Source organism: Aedes albopictus, chromosome 3, assembly GCF_035046485.1.
Source record: "Aedes albopictus strain Foshan chromosome 3, AalbF5, whole genome shotgun sequence".
NCBI lineage: Eukaryota > Metazoa > Arthropoda > Insecta > Diptera > Culicidae > Aedes > Aedes albopictus.
The window spans coordinates 292,697,809-292,707,159 of NC_085138.1; positions in this window are offsets into that span (position 1 = coordinate 292,697,809).

The window sequence follows — 9,351 nt, forward strand, 5'->3', positions numbered from 1 at the left end:
TTTGGGAAAGATCGTACTATTCTACATGAAGTAAGAAAGATTATAGTAATTGGCATAATTAGTCGATGAACTGTTATATCTCCGGATTCAATGAACCGAATGTAATGGAATTTTGAGCGTTTATGACTTATACAATAAGCTTCAAAAAACTATTGAATTAACTTATAATTATTAACACGGAAGAAAAATACAGCGATAAGATTATTCTGCCAATAAACCATCAGATTTGCCAAAACTTCAACATCACTTCAAAATTTATGATAATAATTATAGTTCAGTTATATTTCGTCAAATCGACTTGACATTGGGTATTATCGGCAGGTTTGTTCTATTCCTCATGAGGGGGTTTTGTCGGCCAAATTGCCTGAAACTTGTCGTATAATTCAGCTTTAATTGGGAATGATTTGAGACCAACTCTGAGTTCAACAGGTTTCAAAAAACCTGCCATGACGAAGAGAACAAAACGGCCGAAAATACGTAAAGCCTGCGCACTTTAGAATCGGCACACTTTCAACCGGCTGCCGCTCAAAAACAGTGTCACTTGGAAAAAAGTGTTGTTAGAAGCAATTGAAGCTTATCTATTGTAGTTTGTAGGTAAAATATAAAATTTGCTGTGTTTATATTTTTAGATTACCTATTGAGCTGAATTCGTAAATAGTGCCAGTTTTTTCTGCACACATTGAGGAAAAACCAATCATTGTCAGATTTAAGATTTGTGTGGGAATATATTATTATCAAACCCACCAATTACGCAGTATAGAATAGTTCTTGGTATCAGAGTTTAAAATTTTCATTTTCAGTGAGTGAAATTCAACGTCAATTTTGAAGATTGTCAACTGAGGGATCAAAATAAAATTCATTTTGGTGAATGAATTTTCTCACTTATTTAAATAATGAATATTCATTTTTCTGTCACTGTTCACTGAGAAATATAACTAGACCGGAACTCCCGATTATTCTTCCAATTACCTCAAAACTTGTGTAGAGTAGTTAATTAGAATACTAATTAACTGCTCTATTTGTCCATTAAGTCGGATTGTGCGTCTGTTAACAGAAATTGGACATTTTACGACGTGCGTAAAAATATTCGTGACAGAGAATTGAATGAAAAAAGAGAGGCATTCAGCTGACAATGAATGTGGCCAAAAACGAATGAAAAAATGAAAATGTCAATCTTCACTTTCAACCTTCGAATTTTTTACACACTTTGGTATTATGATTGTTGATTAAGGGAGGTAAAATATTCCATGAGTGTTTCAAAATTTCCAATATAGCTGTGATAAGCCTTTGAAGGGATTTATGGAAAATCAAAGACTTGCATAGATATTTAATGTCAAAAAAGTTGTTTTCGCATAAGCTTTAGTTCGGCAAATACGCATACGGGAAGAATACTATACGAATAGTATTGGTTTACAAGGAACCAATGATTTGATGCAGAACAATATAAATAACCCAAGAAACAATTTTTGCTTTAAGAAATGTTTCTCAAAGCAACGTTATTAAACTGGAAGTCGTATTATATTTGAATAATTTGAAAATGAAACTGTTCTTCAACTCTTGTTCGCCCAAAAATGAGAATTTATTCAACGTCAACCGTTCTATAAGCACGATGAAATGAAAGTTTATCCAATGATCGTACATCGGTTGTGAAACTCTTGTTCAGCGTTAGAACCATCAGCAATTTACACAAACATCATAAACTTTACTTCAACGTTTATAAAACAATGTTGTATGACGCTATTTGTTTAATAATTTAAGAATGGTTTTAGAAACCATTATTGTGCACTAGCATAATAACAAGCTTTCTTCGATATTTATTCCACCATAATACAATCAAAACATGTTGGAGCCGTGATAAAACTTACGAAATTTATTTCTATTTATAGATATGATTTTATAATTGCTACAAAAACGATTCTTAAACGTTTCTTCAACATCATGTTACATCATGTAACAATAAAATGAGAAAATGATTTAACTTTCAACATTTCTGCATTTGTGTCTGGAATAGTTCTCTCTAATTATGTACCCCCAACATCTTTATTTTATTACTTTTTATGGGACAAACCACATCAATGGAAAGACTCGAACTCTGGATCTTTGGGTTCACACTCGTCTGCATCCGCTCTGCTTCAATCCGAATTACATGAATCGGCAAATTTAAAGCAGTATATAAATATTCAATTCCTAAGTCGAATACATTACCGTACATATGCTGCTTAAACATTGCTTACATATTTTATTCAACTAATTGCCTTCATAAACATTGAAGTTGATCAATGTTTGAATAATTGTAACCGCAACGTTTAATCATAAGGCATGCATGCTAATTAGTTTGTTTGTTTACAACGTGTCAGTAATTCACAGTGTTGTGTTGTAAGATTGGTGACTCTTCGAACTTTTTTTCATTTAAACGCCCAAACAAGTGAACTTATTTGTTTTATTTTCACCGGTCCTGTTTTGTGTCGAGAGGAAAATGTGCAACGATTGTATATATCTCCAATCAGCTGGAAATATGAACATTAGGAAGCTGAGCCCGGTTTGACCGGTGCCACCTTGGTGGGTAATCTACCTCGTCAATACCAAAGAGAGGAGCCGCCCAGGATCCACTGCAGTTGCATTTTCTGGTGTTTTTGTTGCCGATGCTGCTGTCGTTGGAGCGTAGTGTAAAAGGTGAGTTAGAATGTTTTTAAAAGTGTGAAGAGTATTATATTTAGAGCTGCTGCATGAAGTTTTTTTGGTCTTCAAGCTTGTAGCCGCGGTTGCTCTTTTTAGGCTCCTAATCAGCAATCGTGTTTACAAAAAGGGGCATGGCGAACAACGATAATTAAGTGACACAGTACAACTGCTAATCAACATTGCTTGAATAAAAGTGTAACATTTGTATTAAAGTAACATGGTAATATCTTGTTGTTAAGCTATATCAGTGTAGTTGAATAAAGTGATCAAGCTAAAGTTGTTAAACTTTAAATAGGCTACTTGTTCCACTGAAGATCTGATGTGGAATAACGGCATCTAATACGTTGGAAGCAGCTTGTATTCTATCATTATTAGAGCACTATTGGACAGATGATGGCAATACTTAAGCAACTGTTTTTAAACTTTTATACCATTGGTTATTCAATAAGCAGAAATATGTTTAACTAACGTGCAGTTTCCACTGCATGAAACATTTATTCGCCATTTCGTTCAACATAAACTCTTGTACAACTGTCGGCGCCTTTGTAGCACATTTAATCAACTAACATGCTTATTAATAATTTTGAATTGTTACTTGGGAATCGTGGCTCGAAAGCTGTATGGACTACTGGTGACAGTTTTTTAATAAAACTGAATCTACTCAGAAGTTTTTTATTTGTGATCATAGAATCACATCTATAGTTCCACAATCTATATGATTTTCAGTGTTTTATCCATGAAAACTATCTTATTTTAGGCTTATGGACTGTTTCAGAAATTATAAATACACTAACGAATAACTGCCATTTCAATTTGAGCATAATATCCAAAAAAGTTTCTTCTAGCTCTTATAGTAAACATGCTAACGAAGCAAATAACACCAATTTTGTTGATGTTTCTGGTAAAAGCTCAAAAATAGGGCTCTGTAAACTAGATGATTAAAATTTGAAGTTGCACAAAGTGGTCAAAAAATGTAGTATAGTAGAAAAGAAAAAAAACTCGCAGATAAAATATTTAATTTCCAAACACAATAAAAATGGCTGTATCGAAAATAAAAGATATTTCTCGATTGGTAAGAGTAATTTTTACTGGAATATTTGATCAAGATCCACCATTACGGGCCTTCTCAATACAATTTTTTTTTGTTTCAAATTTCTCAACAACACCAGTAGCAACAAACGTTTAGCAAACGAATGTCTTAATTACTGCTTACTGCATTCGTTTTTATGGTATGACAAGCTTTGCCATCTGAAGGATTGAATGAGCTAAAAAAATAAGTTTGTTTAGATTGAATGCGTTCAGGAAAGCTAAGAAACTGTGTGGTAGTTCTTATGTTCCGTAGAAAACCTTAAAAAAATGAGAAACTTGATTTTCGAAAAAATGTTGTGGGAATGCCTTTATCGATTTTTCCCAAATTTTGATCAAGGCATTACTTAGACAACTTGTTGAAAAAGCGAATGTGATAAAAATTTTGAAAATTTTTGGTGTTTAGTGATTAATAATGTTGAAATTATTAAAAAACACCTTTGTGCAAATGCAAATTTAAAAAATTAAATGATTTGTTAGAGAACTCGACTGTTCTTTAAAATATCAAGACAATTGAAAGGACATATAAAAATATGGAGTACAATATGCTATACTCTGAAAGAAGTTGGTAAAAAACATTAGAACAGTTCATTTAATTTAATAAACAAAGTGTATTTATAATTTCTGAAAAAGTCTGTATTATGAGGAGTTAGCCTTATGACTGTTAATTTCCGACTACTGTGAGGGAAAACTGATAATAATTCCAAAAATAATCCAGGTTTCGATATGAATTAAGTTGGGTCACTTGAATTGGGGAATTTAGATCCAAAAAACGATCTCAGGAAATATGTTTTCATAAAAAAATAGTTTGAGTAAAATTATGTTTTGAATATAGCGTGAATGGATAATAAGGCTATAAATTTATAATGGTCTTGTGAACCATATTTGTCAAGATTTTAATATCGTAACTTGTTTTGAGCATATGTTTGATGAGTATAATTTTGTTTCTTGTGGAAATATCAGCCCGTAAGCTGTGAGATTTGAAAATATTTACGATCATTGGTTTGTGCAGAATAAAATGGCATGAATTTCACATTCAGCTCAAAATTTTATCTTGAAGAAATAAAAACTGATTTTTTCATATTTTTCCTACAAAAAAACAATAAATAAGATTCATTTGCTTCTTACAACATTTTTTTCTAGGTTGAACTGTTTCTGATCTGCAGCCGGTAGAAAGCGGCTTTAAGGCTTTAAGTTCCCGTAGATAGGTATTGAAGGGAAGTTACAAAATATCCGGAAAAAGTTTTAGGATGTAGCTCCATAGAGCATTCCGTTCCTCAGATATATGTTTAGGAAGCATCAGAACCCGGCTCTGGATAATCGAGTCCGACCTGTATTTGTCAAGAGAGTTGACGATGTTGAATATTTTTGTTGCGTTTTATATTTCTGGCAGCAATAGGAAAAATTGGGGTTTTACGGCAATTTTGTTCTCTTCGTCACGGGGTTTTTATGAAAGCTGTTGAACTTAAATTTGGCCTCAAACCCTTGTCAACCAACAAAAACACTTCATCACGGAAAGAACAAGCCTACCGATAATACCCATCGTTACCCTATATCATGGTAGAAATATTTAACTCCCCAACTAACATTTTGAGCGCTATAAGCTTCAGTCATTTGCATTCTGTTGTGTAACCATCGAATAAAAGCAGTCAACGCTGAATAAAAGGGAATATACATAAACCATAAGCTAATACACGACTGCAAAACAAGTACCATACAACTACCAAATTCGGTTTTCTAAAATCCATTGCTTGTCACTGGGGCTGCCTTTACTCCACTCTATTCCAACTCCGGGAGATTTCTCGGAAGATATGAAAACTTGAACACATCGAATAGGAGTCTCCACTAACAAAACAGCTGCTACTGTACAGTACAATTCGTTATACTGATAAATCCCCAAACCAGCAGCGCTTTAAAGGCCGTTATGCGATTTCATTACGGCTAGAAGCTGTAATAAAGAAAGTGTTGGTTTACCAACACGGCTTGTCGGATCTAAACATTATTGTCAAAATAAACTTTGGGCGGGATATATAGCTACTACACAAATTCTTTACAGCTATCCATCTCTGTGCTGTAAAATTATTTGGGTTGCTTTTATTGCACTTTAATTCAATGCCGGAAGATTTGCCGGAAGATGTGCAAATCGAGTAAGTGTCCCAGCCACTACAACAGCTGCTTTTATACAGTATGTTTTGTAATGTTGCCAAAACACAAAACAGCAGCGCTTCGTAGCCGTTTAAAGAACACTCTTTCAGCTAGAAGCTGTGAAGAAGAATCTGTTGGCGCAACCACACAGCTTGTTCAATGTAAACATTATTGCGTTTGACGTTTCACAAGCTTTTGCAGCAAGATGAAGTTGGGTAAGGTTTCTTGTGGCACAATTATGAAGCCTTGTCTGGAGTAAAACAAAACGGGCTATTTTCTATGCTATTTATATATAGCAGTGTGGCAGCGATGACATCATCGGGACCAGTGGATACGGAGATCGGGAGTTCGATTCCAAGTAGCGCAAATACTTTAATTATTCAATTTTAAAAGCGATAATTGCAGTTCCACATGTATTAATTATATTTAATCGATTAATTTGGGGAAGCCGTATAATTATTATTTAACAACTGTGAAAAGGCTGAAAAAGCGCCTTCTCAAGATGTTATTCAGTTAGTGGTTACATAGGAGCCGAGAAAAGAGCTATGATTTGGTGGAATAAAAGCTGCTCGCACAGCATAAACATGTGGATTAATTTCGCCAGATTCATTGGTATAGGGCTTGCATAGAAGCTTCCGTCCATATGTAAAACACAGTAACTCAGCATAAAGCCGTATTGAGGACGCTTTGTTGACGTTTACATTCACAATAAATCTTAGTTGGGTAGGTGGGGCAGGATGATCAATATCAGTTTTGTACACAATCAAATGCTAATTGACTATTCTTGTCAATGATAAAGCATACCGGCAACAATCAATGAGAATTTGAAGGGATTACGGGGTTTAATTTGTAGGGAACTCTGGGGTTCCAATGAGTCTTCTATTGAGGAATTTTTAAACGGTGATAATATGCAGATACTGAATTTTTACACGCAAAGAAATTAGAGCTATTCAAAACTATAATAGTTTTTGTTGCATCAAAAAACATTTTCTTATTATTTTAAAAAATGTATTAGTTAAAACAATTCAGAGTTTTTTTCAAAACAAAGCGCTAATATTATTGATGTTCTGAGCACATGACGTGACACCGCCATTTTGATTTCGAACGTAATCGGCAAAAGTGGAAATAATGGCACCAAGAGTAGTCCACAATAGAGCAGTGGATAACTAATTCAAGAACTTTGGTAAGTGATTGCCTTCAATTATTTCACTACTAATGGCTTATTATAGCAAACTGTTGTTATATTCTAGGCTTGATTCTATGAATCTGCAACCGAAAACACGAGTATCGAACAAGCGGATCATCATAGGTAATTTTTGTTTTTACATTTTATCGCTTATTTTTCTGCTCATTTTTGATATATTTGCTTCCAGCGACTGCTGAAGACCAACCACATTATAGAAAGCACCTATCTGCATCATATACCAACAAGAAGCTAGCATGTAAAATAAAATACATATCAAAAATAAAATAAACAATAAATTTAGATTTTTTGCTTTTTTTTCCTTTTCTGATGCAGAAAATAAATAAATATATCATTCTAACGAAAAAAATACAATTTGATTCAATGCGAAATGCATTATTGCTACAACAAATGAACTTTATTGTTTCAAAGCATTATTTTTGTTGTTCCAAAAGATATATTTTTTAAATCAACAAAAATACTAGTTTACCTGCTATTTACCGTAGCTGTCAAATTCAACAATATTTTTTGTTGAATCAAATTCACGATGCAAATAGAACCAATAAAAGCATATTATAGGCCGGCAAATAATGCAGCATTTTTATTGAAGCAATACAGAAAATATTTATGATTAAAATTCTTTTTTCTGCGTGATAAAACCAAAATTAAAATTTGGTTGTTGAAGATGTTTACCATTTTCTTTATTTTTCACTAGTTGCTCATTCTGCCCCACTTTTCTACCAACTCTTTGAAGCATATTTTTTTCGACAAAATAATTATACAAATAGTTGAAAAGTGCTACAAATACATTTCATTGGCCTAGGGAATATCAAGAAAATCGATAAATGCCCACTAAGTTGTGATTTCGATACCCAAAACCTTATTTTAGGTCACTTGATTCTTATAATATTTTCCCAGTACATGACCACTTTACGCATTTTGATTAATTTTTCAAGGTAAACGGATTTTTTGACTAATGTTTTGTCATCAACTCATTGGATTTTAGATAATAAGGCTACAATCAAGCAATTTGTTTTGTTAATTTGAAGATTTACAGTGAAAATACAAAGTGCTCATTATGCCCCACCTGCTCATTATGCCCCGCCTACCCCGACATAATTAAAACATAGACACACTTTAGAATTTCCATGATTTTACATAAAAAATAAGTGTTTTGTATATGAATTATATTGCCGTTCTACGCCCGATTGTCCCATGTTATATGGGAATCTCATATAACATGGAACCAGTGCTGAAAATTTCATTTCATTATACCGTGACCGGCCCTAATTCTGCGCAGTCCCTAATTCGGCGCACTTTCTCGAATATACCACAAAATCACGGACGCTAGTTCAATATTAGCTTCAAATATATTTTTTGAATATTGCTTCAATAGTAATGAAAAAGTTTGTGAAGAAAAAAATTTCAAATCAACGATCATTATTTTGTAAAAAAATAAAATGATGTTGCAAGTACTATAAATTGCCTGAAATCTGTGTCCGTTAGCGAAACTGCTAAAAAGTTGCTTCATGAGCTGAAGCATTTTGCGACATAAATAGTGAAGAGAATGTCTGTTTTTCCATGCGCATCCTGTACTACTGTATTCGAGGAATCAGAACCGGCAAAAAACAATTGAGTTTTCTTCATCTTTTTTTAATCTTCTTGTTCTTCTTAGGTGCGCAGAATTAGGAACCGGTATTAAATGGTGGTCCTAATTTTGCGCAGACATTTCAACACTAAGTTTTGAACATATAATTAATAAACAAACATCATATAAATGCCACCATAGTTATAACTAGGATATTCCATATTTTTAGCAATCCGGTGAATGTAATTACGGCTCAACAAGTTAGTTTATGAACTTTGAAGGCTAATTTACGATTTTTGAATTTTTGATCTGATAGTTCGATCGGACTAACCACTTGTTTTAAACATTTGCTATCAACCTCGGGGGAAATTTTATGGATTCATGCAAGCATTCGTCAAATGCGATATATGATGTGAGTTTACATGGAATTTTCTTAAACAGTGGAAACCCTGGAGTTATACAAGAAAGAAGTCTCAGTTTGCAAACAAAGATTGTGCCACCTTGTCATGGCGAAAAAGTTTATATTGCCTTTAGAAATAAAAGTAAATTTTACTAAAATATGCGTATGCGAATAACTAAAAAGCTTTATGTAGTAGTATTCGATAATGCTACAAAATCCTTTTGTGTATTATGATTAAAATTCCCTTTGATTAGTAATCAAATTAGGTAG